Here is a 14684-nt window from a genome sequence, read left to right as displayed (position 1 = left end):
TGCACCAGATGGATCCCAGGTCTATTTTGGTCTTTACTTTGCATGTTTTCTCCTTCCCTGCATCCCATGCAGATGGATACTGTCAGGTTATTTATAGCAGGATTGCATACAATAATGGAACAGTTGTTCTAATCCCAATGCCAATCGAATCACTTTGGTTTTGCATTCTTCAGAGGACCTGCATCATGCACAGTATTAGCACTTGGTACTAAGACTGCTTCCCTGTAGGATCTAATGCCATTGGTTTGGATCACCTTCCCCAAGACTGCTTTCCCCTTGATGTGGAACTCAGTCATTTTGTGTGCAGCATTCCTCGTGGGCTTTAGGAACAGCCTATCAACAGATGTAGACACTGTAAATAAAATATAGTGCTGGAAAATTGAACTCAATAGTATGTTAAATAATTAAAACACATAGCCAAGAATGCAAAGTTGGTTCTTCATACAAAGGCAATTATGGTTTTGGGATTTATACTAATGGATAATTTGAGACATTTCATTTATTCCTTGTGGGTTGGTCCTATTGCTTTTGGGTCTGTGGAGAGGGAGGTCATTGTGGTAGGAGTATGTAACAGACTAACATGTATTTAGGGTCTATCTTAAACATTAATGTGTATTCATATGCTATAATAGTATCATATGATACTATGTGCATTTGATAGCTATGAAAAGGTGAATTTCAGGCAATATGAAAATGGCTATAATACACAAAATGAAAAATTTTAGGTTGTTTCATATGCACAAATGCATATATATGATTTAATCTTTATTGTTGATGCCCAGATAAGAAGACAGGAATAGAAAGATTGTGGTTGGCATATTTACTGTTCCTATTTTTCTGTTTTCAACAATATTTTTATAATAAACATTTAGTACTTTTATTTTTGTTTAATCTAGAAAGAAATCCTGTCATGGATGCTGTTTTAAAGAGTAGTCCTCCTGGTTTCTTCCAGGATTAAGGTTTTATATCTGAATTTAGCACTAGAGACTAGTTAGAGGCAATCCACTGTTAAAAATGACCAAAGGGAAAATACAAAGTGGGCAGTGCCAGTCTATAAAGCAGGTATTTTAAAGGCTGCTCTTAATTTAATCTCAAAAAGAAAAGGCAGATAGTGTTTTCTCTTCAGAGATTTATCAGTGTAGGTTTGTGCATGATCCAAGCATCTTGTATGTGCCCTAAACCACAACTATAAAAAGCCACACATGTGGATAGAACATGCACTTTCCAGATTATAAATTGTTAGTGTTTTAAGGTTGGTCATCTAGTAAGTTCCCGCAGGAACTGAGCCCAACTAATGGAGCCTTGGCTGTGAAGGAATAACAGAGCAGCTTTGGGGAGAGGCGGGCCCTGGAACGAGCGGGGGCCCTGCTTTGCCCAGATTCCTGCTTTCTGAGCTCCTCACAATTCAGGTGCTTGCAGCTGCCTCGGCACGGTGCACAACCTCGGGTGCGAATCCTTGGTTAAACACACTCATTTTCTGAAGCCCAAGGGAGACCATGTGACTGTCTTGACTTGAGCAGTGCAGCTATAAGGGTTGTACAGTGGGCTGCAATGATCAGCAGATGTATTTCTTTTTCCTGGTTCATCTCTCCCCGACAGTGTCATCTGCCCAGATGCAGCATCTCTGAAGCCGGCCGCACTGCACACACTATTTTTAACCAGAAGAAGAGCCACATCTAACATAGTCTATGATAGCACTGTAATTAAAATGTCTTACATAGTCAGGAAGTCCAATAAATAAAGGACAGCAAGTGTTATATTTCAGGATAAAGAAGTGCCAGGATGTAGATCCGATTTAAAATCCACCTACTGATCCATGTCCTCAAAACTCAACCCTGCAATTGAGAAATAACTAGCAGTTTTCCTTTGCAAAGAAATAGGGGTGGGAGGGTTAGATAACCCGGAGGTGAGAAATATAGAATGGAACTTACCTGACATCAACTGCTGACCTGGGGCATCCAGGTATTAAAGACAGAACCTATCTGGAATCACCTGACCCCCACCCCTTTGTGTGTGTGTGTGTGTGTGTGTGTGTGTGTGTGTGTGTGATATCACCAACAAAGAGAACATACTTTTCTTAGCTCTTCACAATCTGCTTCCTGCCAGCCTGCATTATACCGCAGTGTTCTGTCACTGTGAATCTGGGGACATTGGGGACATTCTAGAGCTCTTGGCTTTATAGTGCTGTTTAAAACTGGCCCCAGGGAATGTTTTTTTTTGTTTGTTTCCTCAAAATTATTTGATATAGCTGTTAGAAATATATGTATCTTTTTGGCCCTATGCAGTGCCTCACTTTCTAGTGGACAGAATGGGGTAGGAACCTTTCCCATAGAAAGAGATGAGAAATTCCAATTTCAGGCAGAATTCCAAGAAGACAAGAAGACACCCAGTGATGCTGTGCCCTGCTTTGATCTGAAGGACTCCTGTACTGCTATCTCTACGCACAGGTAACAACTGTCTGCACCTCTGACCATGGTGCTGTAGTGTCCTGACAGCAAGAGAGGCCAAGTTCTAGGCAGCTCTCACCCATAAGCAGTTGCAAACAGACCGAAGGGCTCAGGATTCCTACTCTGGAACTCTCTAACCATAGTCCTCCATAGTGCTGGAGAGCCTCACAACCTCCATTCACTGCTTTATGCAATAAATGCTTACTGAGCAAATATGTAAATCAATGAACTACATAAAGGAGAAAGGAAGCCAAGTGACAACAAAGCCACATCTCCAGAACTGCCTCTGTGTACCTCTCTTCGCATGATATAGTCATTTTTGGAAATTTTTATTTATTTTATTATGTATATGTGTGAGTGCCTGCATCTTGTATGGACACCCTGACACCCACAGAGATTAAAGAATGTGTCAATCTCCTGGACGTAGAGTTACCCACAGTTGCAGCCTCTTGATGAGTGTGGGTGCTGTGAATCGAACTAGGGCCCTTTGGAAAAGCACATGCTCTGAACCACTGAGCTGCCTCTCCAGCCCTTACTTGGTTGTAAGCTTATTGCGTATAGTAATAGAACATTGCACAGAAGTACATGGATTCTTTGAAACATGTCCAAGCTTGTTTATTAGTCTCTATTTCAAGGCCAGTTTCACAACACCACTTCACATATTCTTTAAAACACATTTCACATGTGCATTGTTTTCTCTCCTCAATCCAGAGCTCCTGCGTCCACTAAAATAAGTTGATGCTGGATGCCCTGGCATACACTTACTTGTATCGCTTGGGAGGCTTGAGAGTTGGGTAAGAATCTGGGGTACACAGTGAGTTCCAGGTCAGCCTGGGATACACAGAGACGCCCTGTCTAAAAACAGAGGCAAAAACCGCCAAGGTGTCATCGTGCTGTCAGATTTTCTATGTCCTTTGTAAGTTTTAATCTCTTTGATGTGCAAGTTTCACATAAACATGTCAAACCTTCTACTACTCTGAGGAAAACAAAACAAGTTGTCAATCCTTCCTTGTAATTCTGCCAGATTTGGTTTATGTATTTGAGGCTTCTTTACGAGTTCATACAAGATCAAAGTTACTTTCCCCTAGTCAATACAAAGCTTCATGATTATTACAAACTAATGATAGTAATAATTAACATTACTATTCACGTTAAATATGAACATTATTAAACATCAGCTCCCTGATAGTAAAGAAGGCCTCGTGCATGAAGTCCGTGCAGGGTTTGTTTGGTTTTGCAGCCTGCTTACCTAACACGTTGCCTGGCATATAGATGTGTTTGTTGATTCAAAAACAATTCCCAACTCAAAGAGACAGTTTATTCTAAAGCTAAATATGAGGAACCATGACCCAGGAAGACAATTTAGACTACTCCAAATTTCCTGGTCTATCACGGTAAGTAAGCATCTGATGAAGGGTTCACGGTGACATAATGAGAAGGCCGTAAAGGCAGTTTTAAAATACAGTGGCAGAAACATCAGGCAGGAGGGTTACAAACAAGTGCCCCGTGACCAACAGCTCTAAGGGTCCCCAGCTCTGCAGCACTTATAACTACTCTTCTCTATGCATTTCTGTGAGTTCATTTGCTTTAGATGCTGCATGGATGGGAAGCAGGTAATGTTTCTGCTTTGGAGACTGGCTTTTATCACATAATGCTACTGAGCCCTTCAATCTTGTTCATATTTTCAGGAATTCCAAGGACTTCATACACACACACACACACACACACACACACACACACACACACAATCTTAATGTATGTGTGTTTGTAGAATGTGGGTATCCATCCGATACACTCAGGCGTTGGCTTTGCCTGACCCTGCTCCTCATTTGACAGGGTCTTTCACTGTTGTGCTGTATAGGCCAGGCTAGTTGACCCGAGGGCCCCAGCATCTGTTTGTTTGCACATCTCATCTTGACAAAGCAGCGGGAAGAGTCCACACGTGTACTTCCGCGCCAGGCTTTGAGTGAGTTGTCGGGATTGGCATTCATGCCATCATGCTTGCAGACAATTGTTTCAGTCACGGAACCACCTCCCCAGCCTCTGCATTCCTCAAATGTCTGTCTTCCTGGCATAAAAGTGCATGCATAGTGTGGTTCCACTTTCTGCCACCTCGATGTTGGGTGTGCGACCACCTCTCGGGCAGACGAAAGGGAACAGCTCTAGGCTACATTCCATCCTCAATGTCATCAGGATGAGAGGTGATGGAACACAGCCTAAGATAGGGTCCCAGCCCTGGTGAGAAACAGCGCAGGCTGAGGCTGATGAAGCAGGGGTTCCCAAACCCCGTGGTTCCCAAACCCGTTTAGCTCAGGGATGAACAGTGTTCTTGTTCAGAGGGTAGAGAGGCCTTTTATGGGAGACTTAGGCAACTGCTCTGAATGACGAAGTCTTCCCCTCATGGAAGTCCTTGATGAGAGAGACAGTCTTTGCTTGTCCAAACTGTTTATTCATTGTTTGTCATGGAAAATGGGTGCTTACGACTTACTCAGGGTGGACCAGAGATCAAATATCTTTTATAGGAAGGAATGTCTGAGAAGGGAGGCTTATTGGATGTCCTCAGGTTGGATACCCATCTGGAGATCTCATTAGCATGGAGATCCCCGTGCTCTCTGCTTTGTGACTAGATGTCACGATCCTCATATAGGGTGCTGTGGTCACATGCTCCAGGTTGGAGCACCTACCCTTCTCAGTTGAGGATTAGGCGGGGTTTCTGAGTCAGTTCAACCTTGCCAGCTTTTGTCTGGTGATACGGTTCCACTGCCCCACAGCCTAGGCCAATACAGCTCTGCTTGTATTATTTATCCTTTGCTGAACACTTACGATTGTTCATTGACTGGATCATCCTGCAGTGGACCAGGGAGGAACTATCCTTAAGCTGTGTACTTAGTAGTGGGGTGGCTGGATCACATGACAATCTTGTTTTTCAGATTTTGAGGCAGCTCCATAAAGTTTCCACAGTGGCTGTATTAGCTGACACTACCACCACTGGTGAAGAACACCTTCCACTTCCTCTGTGCTCACTGAGCCCTGCTGTCTTTTGGTTGTTCTGATCACAGTCATTTTTATAGGACTAAGGTGATGGCGCACCATGATGCTGCCTGGACCATTTATAGATCGGTATTGGAAAATGCCTGTCCCAATCCTTGCCCACAGACAATAAGGACATTTTCCATTGAGTTGTATGTGCCCTTCATATAGTCTTAGTTTTTAATAAGGTTACTGAGTGTTTCCTCACATTCCATGGGCTGGCTTTTTGTTTTATTCATTGATCCATTTTCTGCACAGTCCTATTTTGATACAATCCTATTTGTTTATTGTTACCTACATATATTTGGTCATATTAGAGGAAATCATCAATCCATAAAAGAAATGTTAATAAAGTTCTACTGTTCTAGGTCTTAAATTTAAATTTTTAAAACACTTTGAGGTCATCTGTACGCATGATGCAATGTAAGGATTTAATATTTTTTTAACAGGATATCTAGTTTTTCCAGCACTATTTATGGAAGAATTTCCAACTTCTGTAATTTAGTGACTTTAGTGAAAACTAGTTTATTGTATATGAATAGTTTGCTTTTGGCATTTCTAGTCTGTTCCAATGGCTCATTTTTCTATGATAGTAACATATCATTTTGATTACTATAGCTTTGCAGTGTATTTTGAAGAGAAGAATTGTGATACCTTCAGCTTTTTATCTTCTGCACAGTTGTCACTTCCAACTACTAGGCCTCTTTTTCCTTCCAAGTGAATTCTTTTGCCTTTTTGGCTTTTTTTTTTCTATCTTGCAGAACTTCATTGGGATTTTGATAGGGCCCACCCTGAATCTGCAGTGATGCAGGCATTTTGACAGCATTACTCCTTCCAGTCTCAGCATCTGCAATAGTTTCCTGTTTATATCTTCAGTTGCTCTCATCAATGTTTTATAGTTTTCAGCACGAAGGGCTTCATTTCCTTGGTAAAATTTATTCCTAGAACTTCATTCTTTTTGATGCTGTCGTTTGTTTCTTTATCATATTAATTTTTTTCTCTCTGAGACAGTTCTCTCTTCCTCCCCAAAGTATATCCTTTACATTTTTAAAAAAATTTTTTTGGGAAAGGGTCTGTCTTAGGTACTATTCTAATGCTGTGAAGAGACACCATGACCAAGGCAACTGACAGAGGAAACATCTAATTGGAAGTTTACTTACCGTTTCAGAGGGTTAGCCCACAGCCGCCATGATGGGTACATGACTGTAGGCAGGCAGGCATAGCGCTAGAGCAGTAGCTGAGAGAGAGAGCTTACATCGTGAACTATAGGCAGGAGACAGAGAGACAGAGGAGATGGGGCCTGGTATGGCCTTTTGAAACCTCAAACCCACCCTCAATGGCATATCTCCTCTAATAAGGCCAACCTCCTTATCCTTACTAAATAGTCTACGAACCAGGAACCAAACATTCAAATATATTAACCCATAGGAGCTATTCTCATTCAGTCCACCTCAGAGTGCAGCCAGCCTCAAACGGTAGCCAAGAAAGATCTTAAACTTCTGATCCGCCTGCATCTATTTCCCACAAGCTGGGACTATAGGTGTGAACCACCACCACACCTGTTTTATTTGGTGCTGGGGATGAAACCCAGGGTGTTGTGCATGCTAGGCAAACACTACCAATTAAGCTGTTATCAGTCTCCAAAGTATATCTTTTAAAGTTCCCTTTTTAATAATTTGTTGGTGACAAACTATCAGATTTTATGTATCTGATAGAATTTAATGTCTTGGAAAGAGGTAAACAGGGTTTGCTGGTAATAGAAATAAAGGGATACAATGGGATAAGGAAGCAGGGTGGGGGGCTGTCCAGGAGAGTTTCCAGCAGTGTCACGCTTGGTGGGGGCAGGCGTGGATGAGATAACAGGAAGCAACATGAAGTGGTGCAGCCAAGTACTGCTCACCTGGAGCGCATGCTCCCTAGTGCATAAAGAAGTCTGAGAGCTGGGTCCCGGGTCCCGCGGCCTTCCTGAACCAATAGCAGCTGGGTCCTGGGTCGGTTCATAGCCTTCCTGAACCAATGGCAGTTGAGTCCTGGTCCTGTGGTCTTCCTGAACCAATGGCAGCTGAGTCCTGGTCCTGTGGTCTTCCTGAACCAATGGCAGCTGGGTCCTGGGTCCTGTGGTCTTCCTGAACCAATGGCAGCTGAGTCCTGGTCCCGTGGTCTTCCTGAACCAATGGCAGCTGGGTCCTGGGTCCTGTGGCTTTCCTGAACCAATGGCATCTGGGTCCTGGGTCCCACAGCCTTCCTGAGCCAATGGCAGCTGGGTCCTGGGTCGGTTCATAGCCTTCCTGAACCAATGGCAGATGGGTCATGGGTGCTGTAGCCTTCCTGAACCAATGGCAGCTGGGTTCATTTATTCACCAGTTCTTCATTGAAATTCTCCAAATCATCAGGTTTATTCATTATCTAGTTTATCAGTTAAACATTTTTCTGTTAAACCCTGAACAAAAGTTTCTGGAAAGAAGAACCACACCTTCCTCTGAGCCTTCTGCAAGGCTTATTGACTGGTGAAACCTTCAATATTGAGTAGAGGTGGGAATGTTGCTAGTGTGGGGTCAAACTATCTTGAACTACTCTTTATCCTCCACTATAGCCATGTATCGCTCAGCTCTGAATATGACCTAACATCTTGGTGACTATTCATTAGGTAAATCATTTGGAACATTGAAACAGAATCCTGGATTCTACCAGCTAAAAGGCTAAACATGCCACCAGACATCATCCAAAGCCTAGGGATGAAATTCCGTTCCTTTATTTTAAAAGCTGCCTACCTGATGTTTAAAAAAATGGTTTTTTAAAATATGACCTTACTGTTTTGTTAGCCCTTCACTGGCCTGTTATGATAGACGGTGGAATCTGGATTAGTCTAAATTGTCTTCCTGGGTCATGGTCCCTCATATTTGGCTGCAGAAGACATTGACTTTTTTAAATTGATAATTGTGTTTTTGAGTCAACAAAAGCATCAGCTACACTCCAGGCGGCGTGTCTAATGAGGAGGCTGTGAAGATGAGCCAACCCCTGTGGACTCCACCCACAAGGCTCAGGCAGCCATGTGTGAGGGAGGGGTGTGTACCACAAAGGTTTGCATAAAAGTGAGTCTTTGATTTTGATGATTGTGAGGGAACATGTGGGGCTCTGAGAACCTATAACCGAACTATCGGCCCTCAGGAGATCAAAGCTGAGAAATGGTTAGGACCTCCGTGGCTCGGGTGGGCGGAGGGATTAGAGGGGAGCAGGTGGAGTCTAGAATGATAAAGTTGGGGCAGATGGAGCTCCTAATCTTCCTTGCAGGGAGATGTTTTTATCCTGGGAACAATTGTAGCTGCCAACAGATTTTAGGCAGGGGGAATGCCCACATCAGGTTTGTTTTGAAGACAGACTACAAGCTTCTTAGTCATTCTTACTGCAGTGGCCTGGCTCAAGGGACTGCAGAATGACTTTGGCTTTTTCCAAACAGCAGCTCTCTGCCTTGTGGGAGGGAAGTCTGGGTATGTCCACTCGGGCTGGGGGTGGTGCTGCTGCAGGCACAGATGATGGACAGGCACTGGAGGCTTTTCTAGGACAGGGCAGGATTGTTGGTTCCTCTGCTCTGCTGCAGGCAGACCTTGGGAAGATCTTGAGTGCTTTCAGGAGGCAAAGACATAATTAATGAAGAGCATCCCTGAAAGCCCTCATAACCCTTAGTGTGGGTCTGAGGCTGCCAGGGGCCAGTCCTCACTAGCAGGAGCCAAGATGCTTCAGCACAGAGCCTAGCAAGCAGGCTGTGCCCTGCTCTCATTCATATGACTTTCTGTCCCAGTGTAGGCTCCCTTCCCTCAGTCCCCTCTGCTCTGAGCTCTTGGATCTCGGATGGGAAGAATAGGGAAGCCAGGACAGGACAGTGTCACTTGAATCAGGGTACCAGAGAAGATAAGAATCATCAAGAAAGAAGGCATTTGCAGTGCCAGATGGAGGCAGAGGACCAAGGGGTGGTGGGAGACTGGGTCTGGGCACTGACAGTGCTGAGACTCAGGGTCCAGGGAGGAGTATGGCCTCAGGTATACGCAGAGCCCAACACTGGGCCCAGGAAGAGCTGCAGCCCAAGTCCAGGTTTCTCTGTACCTCCCTAGCTATAACCTGGGCAGATATCACCTCTCATTGGCCCCCTGGGTCCTCATCTGTTTGTAAGGGGGCTCCCAGAGGTCCTGTCATGCCTGAGGGTGTGGCATGGGTAAGGTGACAGGGAACAGAGATGATGCAGCTTCCTGTGGAAGAGCAACATTACAGAAAATTTTTGAAGAAAAACTGGTTTTTACATTAAAACAAATGCTGGTATTTTTGCTCAGAATGCAAATGTACGCTTTAAAAAAAGGATATAAAGGGCAGTGTCAAAAAAATTGTTCATGCTTTCTCTCCTCCTGCTGAGGATATTTGAGAAGGGAGTCAAAAGGCAGATTGGACACACTCAAAGATGCCCTCGAGCTTTTCTCTGACTCCACAAAGGAGATCAAGAAGAAGGAGGACTCTGCAAGATGGAGTAGCAAAAGGATCTGGGTGGCCCTTTCAGGGTTCAGGACTGAGTATTAGTGTGGGCAGAGGGAACTCAGCTGTGCCCGGCATCTTCTCACACCCTGACTTTGAAACCTCTTGTTCCTCTCTCAGGAAAGCCTCATCCTTCCTGTCTGCCTGGCTCTCTGGTTTGTGTCCCAAGGGATGCTGTGTCACTTCCTGATTCCTTTCTGCCACCAGCTCAAAACAAGGAGCGTGGGCGCTGCTTCTGCTTCCAGACTGGACAGGACCCCACACAGGTCTACTCCCACTCAAGGGTCTACATGGCATCCCTTTCCTGCCCTCTTAATCTACTTAATCCTTATGTTGTTTGAGAACATGCTCATGCCTGTTAGCCTGGTAGACAAGCCTTGGCTAGCCTCCCTTGCTGGCATCTCTAGCTTTGTGTCTCTGAGCTAACTCTGACTTTTGTTCTGGACTCTGGATGTGTCAGTGTCTGGAAGTTCTTCAGAAGTGCACTGCTGTCTCTGTCTCCCTATTCTGTTTCCTCAGATTCTGTTTTATCTTTGCCACCATGAGGATTTCTTTTTATCCTTCGAGGACCAATCTCATTTGCAACTCTGCAGACAAAACCTTCTTGGTCTCTCGTGGCTTTCCCACCTTTTCATGGTGCTCAGAAACACTTCAGCCTCTGTCCCTGTCCTGGTTAGTTTTATGTCAACTTATACAACTTGACACCGTCCTTGGAATCCAGGGACCCACAGTTGAGAAAATGATTCCATAAGCTAGGGCCTGATAGACAGGCCTATAAGGCATGTTCTTAATTAGTGATTGATGTGGGAGGTCCCAGCCCACTGTGGGTGGGCCACCTCTCAGCTGGTGTTCCTGGGTTCCCAGGGAAACGAAGTTGAGCAAATCAATAAGGAGCAAGTTGGTAAGCAACTCTCCTCTGTGCTTCTGCATCAGTGACTACTTCTGAGTTTCTGCTCTGCTTGAGTTCCTGTCCTGACTCCTTCAGTGATGAACAGTGGAAGTGTGAACCAAATAAGCCCTTTCCACCTCAAGTTGCTTTGGCCATGTCTTTTATCACAGCAATAGCCATCCTAACTAAGATAACCCCTATTCATCTCTAACGTCTTATATCAGCATGAATTCTGGGTAGACTATGGGAGATTATGAGTGTGTGCTCTGGGCCTAGCATGTGAATCAGTAAGTAGGACTAAATGTAGACGTGCACAGGCAAGAGAAGGAGGGTAAACATTAAACCATTCTTTCATTAATGCCTCCTCTCCTTCAAGTTAGTCCAAGCAAGGAGGTTAAATCCTGAATTCCTAAGGTTGAAAGTAGAACGCCATGCAAGCATGTGTCGTGTGTTAATTGATTTCATCACTCACTTGTCCTTGGTCCTTGTCCTTTGACTCATATTACAGAACACCTGCTACTCGTTAATTTATCAGAATTGTTGCACCATTCTAACTGCTGAGAAATGACATTGAACCAAAGAACCAGCTTCTACCTTCAAGACCCTTATGTTCTAGATGAAGGAAGTACAAGGTTAAAGGAGATAATTTGTCATGCCAAGTCTGTTAGGTATTGTACTGGCTAGTTTTGTGTGTCAACTTGACACAGGCTGGAGTTATCACAGAGAAAGGAGCTTCAGTTGGGGAAATGCCTCCATGAGATCCAGCTGTGGGGCATTTTCTCATTAGTGATCAAGTGGTGAGGGCCCCTTGTGGGTGGTACCACCTTTGGGCTGGTGCTCTTGGGTTCTATAAGAGAGCAGGCTGAGCAAGCCAGGGGAAGCAAGCCAGTAAGAAACATCCCTCCATGGCCTCTGCATCAGCTCCTGCTTCCAACCCTGCTTGAGTTCCAGTCCTGACTGACTTCCTTTAGTGATGAACTGCAATGTGGAAGTGTAAGCTCAATAAACCCTTTCCTCCCCAACTTGTTTCTTGGTCATGATGTTTGTGCAGGAATAGAAACCCTGACTAAGACAGGTATTTTGTAAAGAAAAAGCAAAATGAAATAGCAGGCCAGAGGTCAGGTCCTGGCAGGACATTTAGGTTAAAGTCAGGGATCTCTATAAGAGAGCAGAGAAACGAACTCGCCCGTTGGATGGTTGGAGGTGGAATCAGGAGAGCATACAAGAGTTCATTATGCACTAAAATGGTGGCAGTGGAGGATGACAGTGGTGAGGGTCTTTCTCTGTAGGAGGGACAGCCAGCAGGCTCTGCTAATGGGTGGGCTGGGGTCCAGAAGAAGGAGGCACAGATGAAAAAGATATTGGCCTGAACAATAGCAATGGTACAGCTCTAAAGAACAGAAGGGAAGCTTCTGGAGGGGCAAGTCAGTAGTTGAGAGCATCAGGGGTTCAGTTTGAGATGTTCACTAGACAAGGTAACAGATAGATGGAGAGTTACATTGTGTTCAGAGGAAGGGCCACACTGGGATGAGGATTTTGTGTGTCACTTATACACAGGCAAGGCTTTGAGTGGATGACATAGAGACACAGAAGAGAAGCCAGGTCGTGGGTGGATACTGGGTAGGATGTTGGGGAAGAACAAGGGAAGTGGCAGGAGATGCCACCAGAGAATGGAGGGGTGTAGTTAGCGCCAGGGTCCAGAGGAGGGGAAGGGCCAAGATCAGTGAGGCTGACCAGGATCTAGAAATAATAAGCAAAGAAAAAGGAGAAACCAAGGTGATTGTGGAGATCATACGTGGTCTATGAAATGGATGTTTGTTTCAGGCTGGTAGAGAATAGTACGGCTAGTTGAGAGTAAATATTTTGGAACATTTGGTTTTGCCACCACAAAAGACAAAAGAAAAAAAATTTTCATTGTTGGTAAATAAAAAACCAACAAACCCCAAAGTGAGTCCTTTTACTCAAATATCATCTCCAATTAACGTTTTCATGGGAATAAAATTTACTTTAAAAACACAGTGCCAGGAATATCAAAGTGCCCAGGAAACAATCAGCATCTATAGACTGGCCAGGAAAGATCTATCAGAAGCCCCAGGGATGGGAAATGGAAGCCTTGAGAAAGATTCTTAAGTGACTCAGCATTGCTAGAATTTGTTTTGGAAGGTGTTTGAGGCGGTGCCATGGCCCACTTCTGTAGAGCTCTTCTCCCTGCTGCTTCTCCCTCTGGTGGGTGGGACTTCCTGCTGGAAGCTGGCCGGCTCTGGCCAGAGGTCAAAGCCTTGAGCCCAAACCAATTCAACTAACTCCTCTTGTCTAAAAATTGCACAGCATGTCAATGCTTGTTTACAGGTCATGTAAGCAATAATTGTAAGACATAATCAAATGATACTGGTCCTAAGAATATAAGACTGGTCAACTTAACAGGTCAATAGCTACAATCTATTATATCCGAAGGCTGAAGAACTCATACGATCCTACCATCAGAGGTAGGAGAAGAATCTAACAAAATGAAATATTTATTCATGTTTTTTTCTTTAAAAAAAATCTCTTGGGGCTGGTGAGATGACTCAGCGGTTTCTTCTGGAGGTCATGAGTTCAAATCCCAGCAACCATCACAACCATCTGTAATGAGAAACAAATAAAGAACCTATGGGCTAGAGCGAACGGGGCAGAGAAAGTAGGGCTGGAGCAAGAGCAAGAAAGGGAAGGGGGAAAAAATAAAGGAGAAAAGTGTAACAAAACAAAACAAAACAACAATCTCTTAGTAATCTAGGAATGGAGGGGGGCTGCCTCTAATAAAGAAGATGGGCAAAAGCCAATAGGTAACATCTTAGTCTATAATAAGAAACTTGAGTCTTTTTCGCCAAGGCTAGGAACAAGGATGTTCCCTCTTGCTCAGTGTTCCTTTTTAAATGTCCCTAAGCTCTAACTAATGCCATACAACCAAAGTAAAAAATACTAGATGACAAAAACACAGATTAGAAAGGAAGGAAAAACACTGTCTTTGTTTATAGATGACATATTCATTTATGTAGAAAACCTAGCAAATCAACAAACACTTCTAGAGCTGAAGTGAGAGTCCGACAAGGTTGATCTGTAAAACTAACCACTTTAAAAAAAGATATACCTAAAACCATCTGGTCCTGTGCTTTTTTTGGTTGGAAGACTTTCTATGACCCCTTCTATTTCTTTAGGGGAAATAAATTTCTTATGGGACTGTTTAGATGATCTATTTGATCATGATTTAATTTTGGTATTTGGTATCTGTCTAGGAAATTGTCCATTTCCTCCAGATTCTCCAGTTGTGTTGAGTATAGGCTTTTGTAGTAGGATCTGATGATTTTTTTTTTTTGAATTTCCTCAGATTCTGTTGTTATATCTCCCTTTTCATTTCTAATTTTGTTAATTTGGATACTGTCTCTGTGCCCTTTGGTTAGTCTGGCTAATTTCCCAAGAAGAAGGAAGGAGAGGGCCTGGACCTGGAAAGTCTTGATGCAGCATTGTAGGGGATTGCCAGGACAGAGAGGTGGGAGGGGGTTGATTGGGGAAAGGGTGGAGGGAAGAGGGCTTATGGGACTTACGGGGAGGGGGGAACCGGGATAGGGAAAATCATTTGGAATGTAAACAAAGAACATAGAAAATAAAAAATACCATCATCAATTACAAATTACAATTTTAAATGGAATTTAAAATTAAATATTTACTGTTGTTTACAGCAGCATCCTAAGTGAAATGCTTATCTATAAAGCTAACAAAATATGCAAGATTAGTTGAGTCAAGCAAAAACCATGTAAAAG

The sequence above is a fragment of the Apodemus sylvaticus genome, chromosome 4 (genome assembly GCF_947179515.1).
Source record: "Apodemus sylvaticus chromosome 4, mApoSyl1.1, whole genome shotgun sequence".
In the NCBI taxonomy this organism is placed as follows: domain Eukaryota; kingdom Metazoa; phylum Chordata; class Mammalia; order Rodentia; family Muridae; genus Apodemus; species Apodemus sylvaticus.
Note: the sequence above shows the minus strand (reverse complement) of the source record.